Raw genomic sequence first — 15,330 nt, 5'->3', positions numbered from 1 at the left:
AAAATAATAATAATTATAATAATGATCATAAGATTTAGCTAGAAATACTGATTAAAAAGACAGTACCAGGACTCTTCAATATCTGAGAATTCTTGGTTCTATTTCTTATGTACTTCAGTCTCTATAAAGCTTACTTTGTCTATGACGAAATGGCACTTTGACTGCACTTGACATCTGAAACTATTTGTGGATATTTTTTCCACAGAATATTTTGCCATTGTCAACTGTCACTGTCACTGACATCCTGTTGTCCATCGATTTGCTCGAGCTGGGACACCAGTAACGTCTCCATTATGAGACTTGTTGTTACTGTTTTTGGCATATTGAATACACCACAGGTAGCTTGCCGGGCTCTCTGGGAGGGGTGGAGGAATTGAACCCAGGTCAGCCACGTGCAAGGCAAAAGCCCTACCCACTGTGCTATCGTTCCAGCCCATAGCTATCTTAAAATAGAAAATATTTTAAAAGGAGCAAGAAGAATAATTGTGGGAGAGAACTGGGAAAACTGGTTACCCTTCTGTGCGCTGACTAAGAAATATGATGGTGCAGCAAGCATCAAATTCTCTAGCTTAAGCCATTCACCTCCCATCTTCCCAGGCTCAGGTGGCACCACATAATTTTCCACTGATCAGACTTAAAACTTATAGACTTAAGCCAATTCTGGTCTGAAAAATAAAAACATTTTTTTTATCTGTAGTCAATGTACTATTTATCTTTCAGGGAGTCCTTTTTTAATTAATTTACGCATATTCCCTCTTCTCTTTGTTCTTGTTGTGATAACTGGAGGCACACATACCTGGCTAGGGTGCTTGAGGGGATGGCTAAGGGGGGCTGCGTGTCATATTCGGGGTCTCCACACCTGGCCATGGGGATCACCGAAGTTTGAACTCCTCCCAAGAGATGCTTAGGGATGAGCACTGAGTTGAGTCACACATGTGACAGTGGTGGGACTCGCAGAGTGACTGTGGCCCCACACAAGTGCCCAACAGAGGCTGCACTTCCTAGCCATGGTATTCCCACATGCTCACTGCTGTGACCATGCTGTGACCATGTGGCACCTGCTGGACCCACCTGGCTGTGGTGTGGCCAGAAGCCAGGGGCCACAGGCAGCAGAACTAACACAGAACATGTCCAGTGAACATGGGACGTCTGGACTTGAACTTGTGACCATCTGCTCCAGAGGCAGATGCTCGGAGCCCCATACCATTCCTTCAGGCCTTGTCTGAACTCCAGCTGCTGCTGGAATCCTTTCTGGCTAACTTAGTTCCAAAGCTAAGAATTTACAGAACCTCTGCATTTCGATAATAATCAGTGTAATGCCAATGTGTAGTAACATGTAGCTTGGGGAGTTGATGGCAAGAACTAACAGATGCTTCCTCCCCAGTTCAGGATAGATTTAATTATCCTGCTAATTATGAAACACATCAAAATTATATTTTTTGTATAGAAGGTCAAGCCATCAAGATGACCACTGTGAAGACTCCAGATGGGGTAGAAGATAGGCCCATTGGATACTTCGTCCACGGCATTGGTATCCCCAGAATTGTATGGTGGGTCTAAAGTACCAGGTGGACACAGAGTGGAATTTTGTTGTTGTTCCTTTGGGGCCACATCTGACCATGGTCAGGGATTACTCCTGGCTCTGTACTCAGGGATCACACCTAGCACAGCTCAAGGGACCGTATGGGGTACCAGTGATTGAACCTGGGTTGGCTGTGGGGCAAAGTAAGTGCCCTACATGTTGTACTATCACTCTGGCCCCCTGAATGGCATCTTTTGAAAGAAAAACAATCAACTGTTAATATTAGAGTTCCCTGAGAACCACTGGGTATGGCCCCCCACACAAAAAGTTCCCCCCTTATGGGTTGGCCAAACCTAGTTTGACTCCTAAGTAGAGAGCCTGGAGTAGCCCACAAACTCTACTGGGTGTAGTCTGAATCCCCCTAAATTAATTTCCCCCTTTTTGTATCAAGAAGACAAATTGCTACCAAAACAAACATTTCCAGGTACCTTGGGAAAGAAGGGGTAGACACCCTACTTTGATGGATTAAGAAGAGCTCACATAAGTGAACTTGTTCTACAGAATTTGATGAGGTGCCTGGGGAAGACAGTTTGTTCCAGTGGTATAGAGAGTGAAAGACAGAATTCACAAGTATTTCTCCAAGGAACAGCTTGAGGAGGTAGAGAGGGGACTCCCAGCCAGGGCTCTGCAGGGAGCCTGGGAAAAACAACCTCTACTGAGAGAACCCAAGGTTAGGTGACATCTCTGTCTCCCGAGAGTACCAGCAGAGAGAGCCTGAAATAGACTGTGTCTCACCCACTGAAGGGCGAAAGACGCAGCTCCTGGCTTAGCTGCAACCGATGAGCTGGCAGCTGTAGGTAGGAAGGGTGTTACAGTGGACAGAGCGCTTGCTTTGCATGTGGCTGACCGGGGCTCGATTCCTGGTACCCCATATTGTCCCCCAAACACCACCAGGAGTGATATCCCTGAGTATAGAGCCCAGAGTAAGCCCTGAGCACCACCAGGTGTGACTCTGAAACAAAAGTAAACCTAAAAAAATGGGGGAGGGGCACGAAATGTAGTTTATATTACTGAGACACAGAGCAAACTGTTGACTAATCTCTCACAATACCTATTCCTGACGAATTTCTTGATCACTGTCTCTCAGGGTCTGTGAATGCATATTAATGCAGTCCTGTGGCTGAGAAAGGGTCTCTGGGCATTTTTTTTTTAAATTTTGGTTTGTGGGCCACTCCTGGCGGTGTGCAGGGCTTACTCCTGGTTCTGTGTTCAGGAACCATTCCTGGTGGGGCGTGGGAGACCATATGGGGTACTGGGGAGCAAACTGGGGCCAACTGTGTGCAAGGCAAGCTCCTACCTACTGTACCATCTCTCCAGCTCCAGGGTTCTCTGTTTTTATATTTCATTTTCTTTTTCATTTATCCAGTTGATTCTTTTTCACTGTCACGTGAGACTAGCTCATCTTCTCTTTGAGCCTGTCATTTCACATGCAACCACAGCCTTAATTTTTTTTCTTGGCTTGCTCTTCAAGCACATAAACACTTGTCTAGCTTGCTTGTCTCTACATTTCTTTTTTTCCTCTCTCTTTTTCCCTCTTTCTTGTTTAAAAAAAAATTGAGACACCATCAGACATGTAGTCACAATGTCTGTTCAGGATTGGGTTTCAGTCATACAATGTACACACCAGTCCTTCACCAGTGTATTCTGCCCCAATGCCCCCAATTCCCTCTCTATTTCTCTATGTTTCTTTGCTTATTTCCACTCTGGAGAAACCTATATCCTCTCTTGAACACATATTTCCCCTCTTTTTCTCCTCTCATATCTTTTTCTAATTTTTTCTAATTTTTTTTTGCTTTTTGGGTCACACCCAACGATGCTCAGGGGTTACTCCTGGCTCTGCACTCAGGAATTACTCCTGGCAGTGCTCGGGGGACCATATGGGATGCTGGGAATCAAACCCGGGTCGGCCGCATGCAAGGCAAACGCCCTACCTGCTGTGCTATTGCTCCAGCCCCTCTCCTCTCATATCTTTCTAAGAAAGTTTTGTTCAATAAAACCTTTGTTTCACTCTAGAAAGAAAGAAAGAAAGAAAGAAAGAAAGAAAGAAAGAAAGAAAGAAAGAAAGAAAGAAAGAAAGAAAGAAAGAATTCTTTTTTTCTTGGACTGAAAGATGGTTCAAAGGTGTGTTGCCCCAGAATTGTTAAATTCCTGGCACCACATGGTCTTTTGAGCAGTTCCAAAAGTAAACTCCCTGAGGACTATTGATGTAGCCCCAAAGTAAACATAAATAAATTTTAAAAAATTGAATCCTAAGCGATAGCACAGCAGTAGGGCATTCGTCTTTCACATGGCCGACCCATGTTCGATTCCTCCACCCCTCTCGAAGAGCCCAGCAAGCTACCGAGAGTATTGTGCCCGCACAGCAGAGCCTGGCAAGCTACCCGTGGCATATTGGATATGCCAAAAACAGTAACAATAAGTCTCACAATGAGAGACGTTACTGGTGCCCGCTCAAGTAAATCAATGATCAATGGGATGACAGTGACAGTGATAGTGACAGTGGGTCCGAAGCAATAGTACAGTGGGTAGGGCATTTGCTTGTATGGGGTCAACCCAGGTTCAATCCCTGGCATCCCATATGGTCACCCACGTACCACCAGGAGTAATTCTTGAGTGCAGAGGCAGGAGGAACCCCTGGGAATTGCTGGGAGTGACCCCCAAAGCCAAAGTAAATAAATAAATAGATTCCATCCTAGAAGCTGTTCTTTTAAAAGTAAATAGGTAAAATGTGGGGCCAAGGAAATAGCCCAGGGATTAGGGAGCTTGCCTTGCAAGTGGCCAATCCTAGTTCTATCCCTGGCGCTGCATGGTCCTGAACACAGTCAGGAACAGCCCCTGAGCATCACTGGGTGGTCCAGAAAATTAAATAAAAGATTTTAGAAAATCAAAATCTAACCATCTTCCCCCTAGCATCTTATTGGGGGTGTCTGAAAAGCTACATCAATTCAGCCCTACAGAACACAACGTTGAAAAGGAGTTTGGGGCTAAAACTAAAATCCTTTTTTGTTAACAGAGACAAGTTTCTCAATGCCAGCTGGTGAACATAATTGGTTCTCTGGTGGCATTATTCACAGCTTTCCCTCTGTGTATCTTTTTCTCTTTTTTTTTTTCCTTTAGATACCTTCCATCTTGCTTGTTAAAAGCAAAGGATATTTCAGAGAATTGGAATTCATTAGTCTTCCTAACAGAGGGAGTCTATTTAGATCTAAATTGGTGGTTAGCAAATATACAGATAATTCCCGCACATTCTTATTTATCTTTCCCAGTTCCGAGGACTATAGAAACAGATGCCTCAGCGTCTGGCTGGGAGGCACTCGTCAATGGACTGGAATACAAAGGTATCTGGGATTTGGAATTGACAAAACTCAATAGAAACAAATGGAGACTCTTCGTTGTTGAGTAGATTATCTCTATAATCAGATTTCCCTAAGGTACTCATAATACCCAGAAATTCTAAGGCAAGACTGTAGTCTTTCATATAAACAAAACAGGAGGCAAAAACAATATAATGGAAGCGAAGTGCAGTGCTGAAAGCTGGGCTGGAGCCTCTTCGTTCTAAACAAAAAGTTTCCTGTAGTTCAGCTGCTTACACATGCACCCAACAAGTTATCTGCTCTCCCTGGGGGCTGCTCAGCTGAGCCGGATCTCGGAGCAGATTTATCAAGTCTTTTAAAACTGGCCCTGTGAGTCAGTCACCTCAGTGAGGAAAAGGGGTTACCTGAAGGTAACAGAGGCATTTGCAAAGTATTTTAACTTAAGTCAGTCTTCAAACAATAAAGACAACTGTAGAAGTGGTACTTACATATTTTCATTCCAATCATTTCATTATGTGTACATACATATATGTAAGTTATACTTACATATTTCATTTTATATCCTTTTCATTTATGACAAAATTTCAATTTGATAAATTTGTTAAATTCATTATTTCAAAATAATTCATTTTCATTATTTCATTACATATTTCATCAAGATATTTCATTCAGACAAATATTTATCTAGTTTCTTGGAAGATATATTGTTATGCATATTGTGTAAATGAATGTGAGGGTTCGAGATTTAGGTCAATGGGCTGGAGCATATGGATTGGCTGACACCCAGGTTTGGTCCCAGGCACCACCTGGCCACCACCCATCTCCTGCCCCCAACCCAGCACCACCAAGAGTGACTCCTGGAATTTCAGCCTGGGAATAGTCCCTAAACACCACTGGGTGCGCTCCTCCATCCCAAATCAATGACAACGTTCATCCTTTACTTGCTTAGTAATAAATTGGAATATTTTCCCAGATGGACTGGAGTGATAGCACAGTGGGTAGGGCATTTGCCTTGCATGCGACCGACCTGGGTTTGATTCTTCCATCCCTCAGGGAGCCCGGCAAGCTACCTAGAGTATTCCACTTGAACGGCAGAGTCTGGCAAGCTACCCGTGGTGTATTCAATATGCCAAAAACAGTTACAAGTCTCACAATGGAGACGTTACTGGTGCCTGCTCAAGCAAATCAATGAACAATGGGACGACAGTGCTATAGTGCTATTTTCCCAGTTAGCTATGTGCATTTTGGTGGATTCAAAGGAAGGAGGAACTGTTGTTAGTTGGAAAAACTCAGAAATATTCCTTTCAGAGGCTGAAATCTGGAGGACTATTAATATTTTGCAGATGAAAGAAGAGGAAGACATTCAGTGGATGAAATAGAAGAATGAATGGAAAAATGACAAGAGTTTAGATTCAGCCTAGTAGTGAACAACTACTGAAGGCTGAGTAGAGAGGAATATGAACACATTTTGTTTCCAAAGGGCAATTTTGCCAGATATAATAGTATTACCTAATATTTTCTAGTAGCAAATTAGTATATTGCATAAAAGTAAAGAGACATCTCTGTTTAAAATGATAGTATTCTGGCGCATATGCTGCCTGAGTCCATGTGCTGCTTGTGCCCACGTGGCCGAGCACATGTGGTGCCCGAGCACATGTGTCGCCCGCATCTCCCCCCTTGAGATGTGTACTTCATGCTTTCGTGTCCAGTGCTAGGATGTGTGTAGAGCTTCCTCCACCCTTGGAGAAGCCCGAGTTCTCCCTTGAGTGCATTATTCTTACTATTTCTCTCTCCCACTTATCCCTTCCTCCCTCCCTCAGAAACCTCTGAATAAAATCTATTTACTTAAAAAAAAATGATAGTATTCTATGTAACCATCGCAAGAAGCTGATTTTCTTTTATCTTTTTCTTTTCAGCGTAGGAAAAATTAGGTTTAAAAAATTCAATTTGATATATCTTTATTAAGATCTTTCTAAATTTTTTAGTTCTCAATAAACTTAAATATTTAGTTCTAAACAAGCAACCTCTGAAGAAGCCTGAGCTATTCTACTTTCTCTGAATTGGAAAAGTCAGAAAATGGAAGAAGAAGAGGGGTAGAGAAGGGACCTGGAAAGGGGGTTTAATTTCTTACTCAAGGCTGAGCCTACCTCTGCTCCAGGGATTCAGAAGAAACAACTGAAGTCATACTCTTTTCACTAGGCAAAGTCTAACAATCCAGTCATCACAACCCACAGACTACAAGGACAAATAGTTCTTATGGAGGAGAAGTCGCAACCACAGACAACATCCAAGTTCAACACCCAATTAAAGAAAAGACTAGGGGCTGGAGTGATAGTACAGCAGGTAGGGTGTTTGCCTTGTAAGCAGCCAACCCAGGTTTGATTACCAGCATCCCATATGGTCCCCTAAGCACCGTTAATCCCTGAGTTCCTGAGTGCATGATCCAGGAGTAACCCTGCATCGCCAGGTGTGACCTGTGACCCAAAAAATAAAAGAAAGAAAGAAAGACTTAAATGAATGTTTTTACGGGGCTTTGCATATGAAAGCTCCAGTAAAGTACTTCCTTCTGGAGAAGGTATGGGTAATTCCTGACATTTATCAAAATATCATTGCAGGGTCCTCTTTTTACTTATGTGAGTAAGCACACAAGGTGAATAAAAGTTAAATTAGTGCGACAAAGGCTTGAAGTTGTAAGTCATGTAAAACATTTTACATGACTTGAGAGCCCTGTTATCTCAATTAGACTTTTAGTTCAAAATTACCTTTTCCATTAGTTCCAATTTCCAGTTTTGAAAAACTTAAGAGTATGATTCATAATGCTAAGATGTTCACAAAAGAAAATACTTTCATTAAAATTGACGCTGTGAAATTATTTTCATAAAGTAGATTAAGGTGACAACGTTGTTTTGTGGGGTATGTTACATCCGTAAATGTAAAATTGAAGGGGGATATAGAATAAAAAATGGGAATGGGAGAATGGAATTTAGTTTTTTGCTCCTTTCTTTGGGGGGCTTTCCAGAGGGGGTCACCAGGACCATGCATCACAGAGATTAGGGGGTCATGTGGCACTAGTGTTTGAACCAGAGACCCAGTATATGCCAAGTTGTGCATTTGCCATTTCTCCAGCCTGGGCAAATAGAGTCTTGCTGTTGTACAGATTCATACCAATTTTGAAATGAATCTGACAGAAAACATTACATTAGTTTCAGGTGTACCACATACTTACTTGTATATAGTGTGAAATGATGGCCATAATAAATCTATCTTATGTCCATCACTGTATATCATTGTCATATTTTTCCTTGTGCTGACACGTTTGTAAATTTTATGTGAAATGTAACAACATTAGTTCTACATGCTTTGTTTTAATCAGTTAATCATGATGGCACCAGAGAGAATTCAGGTATTAAGGTGCTTATCTTGAACCCCCCCAAAAAAAGAAAGAAAAGGAAAAACAGATGAAAAACAAATAGCAAAATGTGTGATAAATGGGTGAATCACTTCAATTAAAATGCACAAACTGACAGATTCAAAAATTGAGGGCCGGACCAGAGAGAGAGAGTACAGAAGGTAAGGTGCTTGCTATACCTGTGGCTGACTAGAGTTCGATCCCCACCACCGGATATGGTTTCCCGGTGCTGCTAGGAGAGATTTCCTGAGCACAGAGCCAGGAGTAAGCCCTGATCACAGCTGGGTGTGCCCCCACCCCCAGCCACCAAGAAAAAGCAATAGTTTTTTCTGCAACTGTAAAGCCAGGTGATTCCTAGCCAGGCTGGGGATATTGGGTTTTGATTCTTCTCTGAAGTCTTTCAATAAAATGCTTTGCCTTCCCCCCCAATTTTTTATTTTAATTAAAAAAAAAAACTCTTTCAGTAGTTTCTGCCAACCAGAAACTACTGACATGCACAACAACTTAGATGAGCCTGCAGGGAATTATTCTGAATGAAAGAAGTCAATCTCCGTGCTAACATCTTCCATGGATCCATTTCTGTCACAGTCTAAAAGTAACACAAATATAAAAGTGGTCATTTATTGGTTGACAGGGACTTGGGATTCCAGAGATTCCAGGGAGTGCCATATTGTCACTCTACAAGAGCAAGAACTCAGCCAAGAGATAGGAGAGCAGGGAAGGCACTTGCCTCGCATGTGGTTGACCCAGGTTCCATCCACAGTGCACTGTGTAGTTTCCTGAGCACCTCCAGGAGTCTCTCCTGAGCACAGAGCCAGGACTAGCTGTGAGCACCATGCAGGAACAGGAAGGGACAGAGGGAGCAGGGATGTGACTCAGCATATGCCTTGCATGGGTAAGGTCCTGGGTTCAATCCCAGTGCCACAAATATAAAAATAAAACAAAAAAATTTAAAAAATTAAAAATAAATAAATAAATAAAAATAAATAAATAAATAAATAAACAAAACCAGAAAATAACATCCTCAACCTGTGACAGAAGAGTTACCAATACACTACAGCTAAATCATACTTAATAGTAAAGGACTTTTCCCTAAGGATGGGAATGTACAAAGCAAAACTTAAAGAGAACAGAATGAGCGGGGAATGAGATTGGGAGGAAGTAAAAAAGAGATGAAAGGGATCAGAAGGAATAAACTTTCAGACATATGTCTCTCTTTTTTAAAGTATATATGAGCTATTTTAATCGACGTAGTATTACATTATAACATTTTAAGTTTCAAGTGTATCATTGAAAATGAACATGAATATATATTACATCAAGTTTGCCACTAAAAATGCAATACTCAGTGGTTAGAAGCTTGCCATAAGTGTGTGCGGGGCAAAGGCAGTTAGGATAGAGAAGGGAACAGTATGACAATAACAGTTAGAAATGATCGCTCCAGGGGGCTGGAGCGATAGCACAGCGGGTAGGGCATTTGCCTTGCACGCGGCCGACCCAGGTTCGAATCCCAGCATCCCATATGGTCCCCTGAGCACGGCCAGGGCTAATTCCTGAGTGCAGAACCAGGAGTAACCCCTGTGCATCGCCGGGTGTGACCCAAAAAAAGAAAATAAATAAATAAATAAATAAATAAATTTAAAAAAAAAAAAAAAGAAAAAAAAAAAAAAGAAATGATCGCTCTGGATAAGAACTGAGTGTTGAAAGTCAGTAAAGGGAGATACATGATAACCTCTTAGTTTCTATATCACAAACCACAATGCCCAAAAAGAGAGAGAGGGGCTGGAGTGATAGCACAGTGGGTAGGGCATTTGCCTTGCACACGACCGACCCGGGTTCAATTCCCAACATCCCATTTGTTCCCCTGAGCATTGCCAGGGCTAATTCCTGAGTGCAGAACCAGGAGTAACCCCTGTGCATCACCTGATGTGACCCAAAAATAAAAAAGAGAGAGAGAGAGATAATAAAAGTGCTTGTCACAGAGGCAGGCAGGGGCTAAGTGGGAAGGAAACTGGGGACACGGGTGGTGGGAAATGTATGCTGAAGAAATGGGTATTGGAACACTGTATGACTGAAACCCAATCATGAACAACCTTGTAACTGTATCTTACTGTGATTCAATTAAAAAATTTTTAATAAAATAAAATTAAAGTGTAGTTCTATTGCCCTGCATTTGCCCCTTTTCTTCCTATTTTTCCATTCCTCCTTCCCCCTTCCCTTGGGTTAACCACTAATTACTCTTATAACCTAAAAAGTTATTTATTTATTATTATTATTTTTTTTTGTTTTTTGGGTCACACCCAGCGATGCTCAGGGATTACTCCTGGCTCTGCACTCAGGAATTACTCCTGGCGGTGCTTGGGGGACCATATGGGATGCCGGGGATCGAACCTGGGTCGGCCGCGTGCAAGGCAAACGCCCTACCGCTGTGCTATCGCTCCGGCCCCTAAAAAGTTATTTTGTGTCATGCATTCATCTTTTGCTTCAGAAAAACCAACAAGTGAAATCATGTGGTGATGGTTTTTCCCCATCTGGCTTACCTTACTAAGCATAATATTCCCCGTCTACATTATTGCAATGACAGATCTCACCTTTATGTGTGTGGGGGGGAGGGGGAGGCAAGTGTGTTTGTGTGTGTGTTTACATCACATGATTTTGTAAGTCATTCATAGGTATGTAATACACAACAATCATAGATAATATTATATTGCATATTTGAAATTTGCGATGGAGTGAATCTTGGTCTTTTCCATGTTCATGGTACCCTCAGGACTTGGGTACCCAGAGCCTCAATTCATGCAAAGCAAGTTCCCTACATCTGAGCTTCTTCCCTAGCCAAGAACAATGAATCTTAAAGGTTTTCATCCTAAGAAAACACTGTGTAAGTTCTGATAGTGATGGATGTAACTAGAATTATTGTGATCATTTTGTACTGTATATGAATTTTGAATAATATTATATATCCAAAACTAATATAATAATGTCACATGTCAGTTTTGCCTTAATGTATTTAGATTTTCATTTTGGCCCTATCTGGCAGTGCTCAGGGGAGACTCCTGGTTCTGTGACTGGGATTTTTCCCAGCAGAGCTTAGGAGACCATGTGGCACCTGAGATCAAACCCAGGTCTCCTGTATGCAAACCAGGAACTTTCTCTGGCCCAACCTTAATTAATTTTGCTTTTTTAGGGGGGGCTGCATGAGGCATGTTCAGAGGCCATTCTCATCTTTGTACTTGTGGAATTCCTCTTGTGGTGCTGGGGGGTGGGGGGGTCATATGGTACCAGGGTCTCTTGTATGCAAAGCATGCATTCCAACACATATGTCGACCTTACTCTCAATTTTTTCAAAAGGAAATATACAGTGGGACTTTACACTAAAGAAGACTCATTTTAAAGTGGGCATAGGGGGCCAGTGTGATAGTACAGTGGGTAGGGAGCCTGCCTTTAAGGCAGCTGGCCTGGTTTCAAATCTCAGCATCCCATACCGTCCCCGGAAAACCTCCCGAAGTGATCCCTGAACACAAAGCCAGGACTAAGCCCCGAGCGCTGCTGTGACCCAGGCCCGCCACAAATTATGATCAATATTGTTAAGATGCCAATTCTCCCCTAAATTTCTTTGCAGATCACCCATCCTTCTAGACAAACTCTAAGAAGAGTTTTAGAAATTAAGAAAGAAATGCTTGTGGGAATTGAGGAGTTGATTATAAAACTAATAGACCAATGCAAAGAACCTATCACACCAAGCTATTTTTAAAATGACAAAAGGGCCAGAGAGGCAGGTCCAGAGGTGGAGGGGGTGCTGCGTTGCATGTGGAAGGCCCAGGTCCACTTCATGGTCCCCTGGGCCCTGAGACAGCTCCGAGAGCCCTGCTGGGTGTGGCCAACAAAACACGGACCCCCAACTAAATAAAAAATAATAAAAGTTGTTAAAGGTCCAAGGATTTACAGGGCGGGAGAGGGGGAGGGGAAGTTATCGGTGCCGCTCTCTGCCCAGACGTGACCTTGAGCGGCCGCACACAAACGGCTCCTCCGTTCCTGAACACCCATGATCCCAGAGGCCAGCTAACTACTTTTGGCACCCAGCAGCTTCTTGCAGAAATGCCTCCAGACTGTGAACTAAGCTATGGACCCACGCCGCCCCAGGAGGGGAAAGGTCTTTCTCTTTCGGCCTTCCCTTTCCCTGGCGTCGTGGCGACCACCATCTTATAAAGCCCACTAAACAGAGGTACGAGCTTGCAATGATGTGACTTCTGGCAGAAATTTCTCTGGACTTAATTACTAAAATACCAGAAATCCAAAACCACGTGGCCACACCCTCATATGCTCTTGCAATGGGAAACAAATTATCAAATGATGCCTTTTCGGCAGGTCTGATTGGGGAAAATTCCAAATAATAATAGTGAGTTTTCTGTTGAAATATTGAATGTAATCAAAGTAAAAAGAAAGTAAAGTTAAAATCGTCAGCCACACACGCCACTGGCCAAGCAAGTGTAAACAAAGATAAATAAATGGGACTATCTCAAACTAAGAAGCTTCTGCAACTCAAAAGAAACAGTGACCAAAATACAAAGACAATCTACAGAATGGGAAAGGATATTTATGCAGTACCCATCCGATAAAGGGTTGATAACAAGGATATACAATGCACTGGTTGAACTCCACAAGAAGAAAACTACCAACCCAATCAAAAAATGGGGTGATGAAATGAACAGAAACTTTTCCAAAGAAGAAATCCGAATGGCTGAGAGGCACATGAGAAAATGTTCAACATCACTAATTATCAGGGAGATGCAGATCAAAACAACAATGAGATATCATCTCACACCACAGAGACTGGCCCACATCCCAAAAAACAAAAGCAACCGGTGTTGGCGTGGATGTGGGGAGAAAGGGACTCTCCTTCACTGCTGGTGGGAATGCCGACTGGTTCAGCCCTTTTGGAAAACAATATGGACGATTCTCAAAAAGTTAGAAATTAAGCTCCCATTTGACCCAGCAATACTACTCCTGGGAATATATCCTGGAGAGGCAAAAAGGTATAGTAGAGATGACATCTGCATTTCCATGTTCACTGCCGCTCTGTTTACAATAGCCACAATATGGAAAAAACCAGAGTGCCCGAAAACAGATGATTGGCTAAAGAAACTCTGGTATATTTACACAATGGAATACTACGTAGCTGTCAGAAAACATGAAGTCATGAAATTTGCATATAAGTGGATCAACATGGAAAGTATCATGCTAAGTGAAATGAGTCAGAAAGAAAGAGACAGACATAGAAAGATCGCACTCATATGTGGAATATAAAGTAGCTGAGAGGTACAAGCTTACAATGTTGCGATTCCTGGCAGACATTTCTCTGGATTTAGTTACTAAAACACAGAAATCCAAAACTATGCTGCTGCTAGTGTGGCCTCCTGACCTCATATCTCTTCATTCTCAGCAATGGAAAACAAATTACCAAATGCTTTCTTTTCAGCAGATCGACTTTAGGGGGGAGAAACTCCAAATCAATAATAGTGATTTTTTTTTGTTTAAATATTGAATGTAATAAAGTAAAGTGAAAGTAAAGTGAAATTTACCAGTTACACATGTGGGGTGGGGGCTGGGGAGGTGAGGGGAAGGGGGAAGGTATATCGTGATTCTTGGTGGTGGAATATGTGCACTGGTGAAGGGATGGGTGTTTGAGCATTGTATAACTGAGACTTTAACCTGAACGCTTTGTAACTTTCCACATGGTGAATTAATAAAAGAATTAAAAAAAAATCGTCAGCCACACATGTGGGGGGGGATGGGGGTATACTGGGGTTCTTGGTGGTGGAACATATGCACTGGTGAAGGGATGGGTGTTTGATCATTGTATGAATGAGACTTAAGCCTGAAAACTTTGTAACTTTTCACATAGTGAGTCAATAAAAAAATAAAATTTTTTTCAAAAGTCCAAGGATTTGTAACTACCCAATATTAAGAAAAAGAGACAGACACTTATCAATTTAAATTTTGAACAAGGCACCAAAGCAATTCAACGAAGAGAAGAAAGACTTTCAAAACTATGGTACTGGAGCTGCTCCTATATAAATGGCGAGGGGAGGAGGATTCACAAACCAAACAAATGCAAAATTAGTAGCAAGAACCTTGAATCATACCAGATGCATTCACACATCACAGAAATTCTCCACAGACCATAGACCTAAACCTAAGAGACTGAAAACTGTAAGTTTGGCAGAAAATATAGGAAAATATCTGCAATAACTTGGAAGCAGTAAAGATTTCCTAGTGCCCAGAAATCATTATAAGAAATAGATTTCATTAAATTAAAAAATTTCTGTTCCTCATCAGGAAACCCTATTAAGAAAATGAGCAATCTATAAACTGCAGAGAAATATCTACACTGCATATCCAGCAAAGAATTATATCCAAAATATAAAAACAGCTCCTCTAAATCTAGTTAAAAAAGACCAACAACCCAGAAAAAAATAGGAAAAGACTTGAGCAGGTACTTCACACACACACACACATACACACACACACACACACACACACACACACACACACACACACGTAACGAATAGCCCTACAAGGAGCCCCCTATCATTACCATCCAGAAAATTTAAAATTAAACCACAGTGAGGGACTGAAGAGATAATACAGTGGGTAGGATGCTTGCTTTGCGTGCAGTTGACCTAGGTCAGATCCATGACATCCCAGATGATCCCATTAGAACCACCAGGAGTGATTCCTGAGTGCAGAGCCAGCCAGGAGTACACCCTGAGCATCTCTGGGTGTGGCCCCCCCCAAAAAAAAACAAAATCCCACATTGAAAATATCACTAAGTCCTTTCCAGTAGGACTAATTTTGAAAAATCTGGTAACTCCAAAAGGTGGTCAGAGAGTAGAGCAAACTGTGGTGATCATGAAATAACTATCACGGAATCTAAGGAAATAGGAAAATATCTGCAAGAACTTGGAAACTAAGGTGTTTGCCTTGCATGCAGCAACCTGACTTCCATCTCGGCATCCCATATG

General features: G+C 42.0%; 1 protein-coding gene across 1 annotated transcript in view; it reads right to left on the bottom strand.

Moving 5' to 3' along the window:
• HTR3B (5-hydroxytryptamine receptor 3B) overlaps positions 1 to 15,330 on the bottom strand; it is a 34,643-nt gene that overhangs the window by 13,131 nt on the left and 6,182 nt on the right. The gene's annotated exons all lie outside the window — the stretch shown is intronic.

Source organism: Sorex araneus, chromosome 3 (genome assembly GCF_027595985.1).
Source record: "Sorex araneus isolate mSorAra2 chromosome 3, mSorAra2.pri, whole genome shotgun sequence".
NCBI lineage: Eukaryota > Metazoa > Chordata > Mammalia > Eulipotyphla > Soricidae > Sorex > Sorex araneus.
Note: the sequence above shows the minus strand (reverse complement) of the source record. Positions and strands in the feature narration are given on the sequence as shown.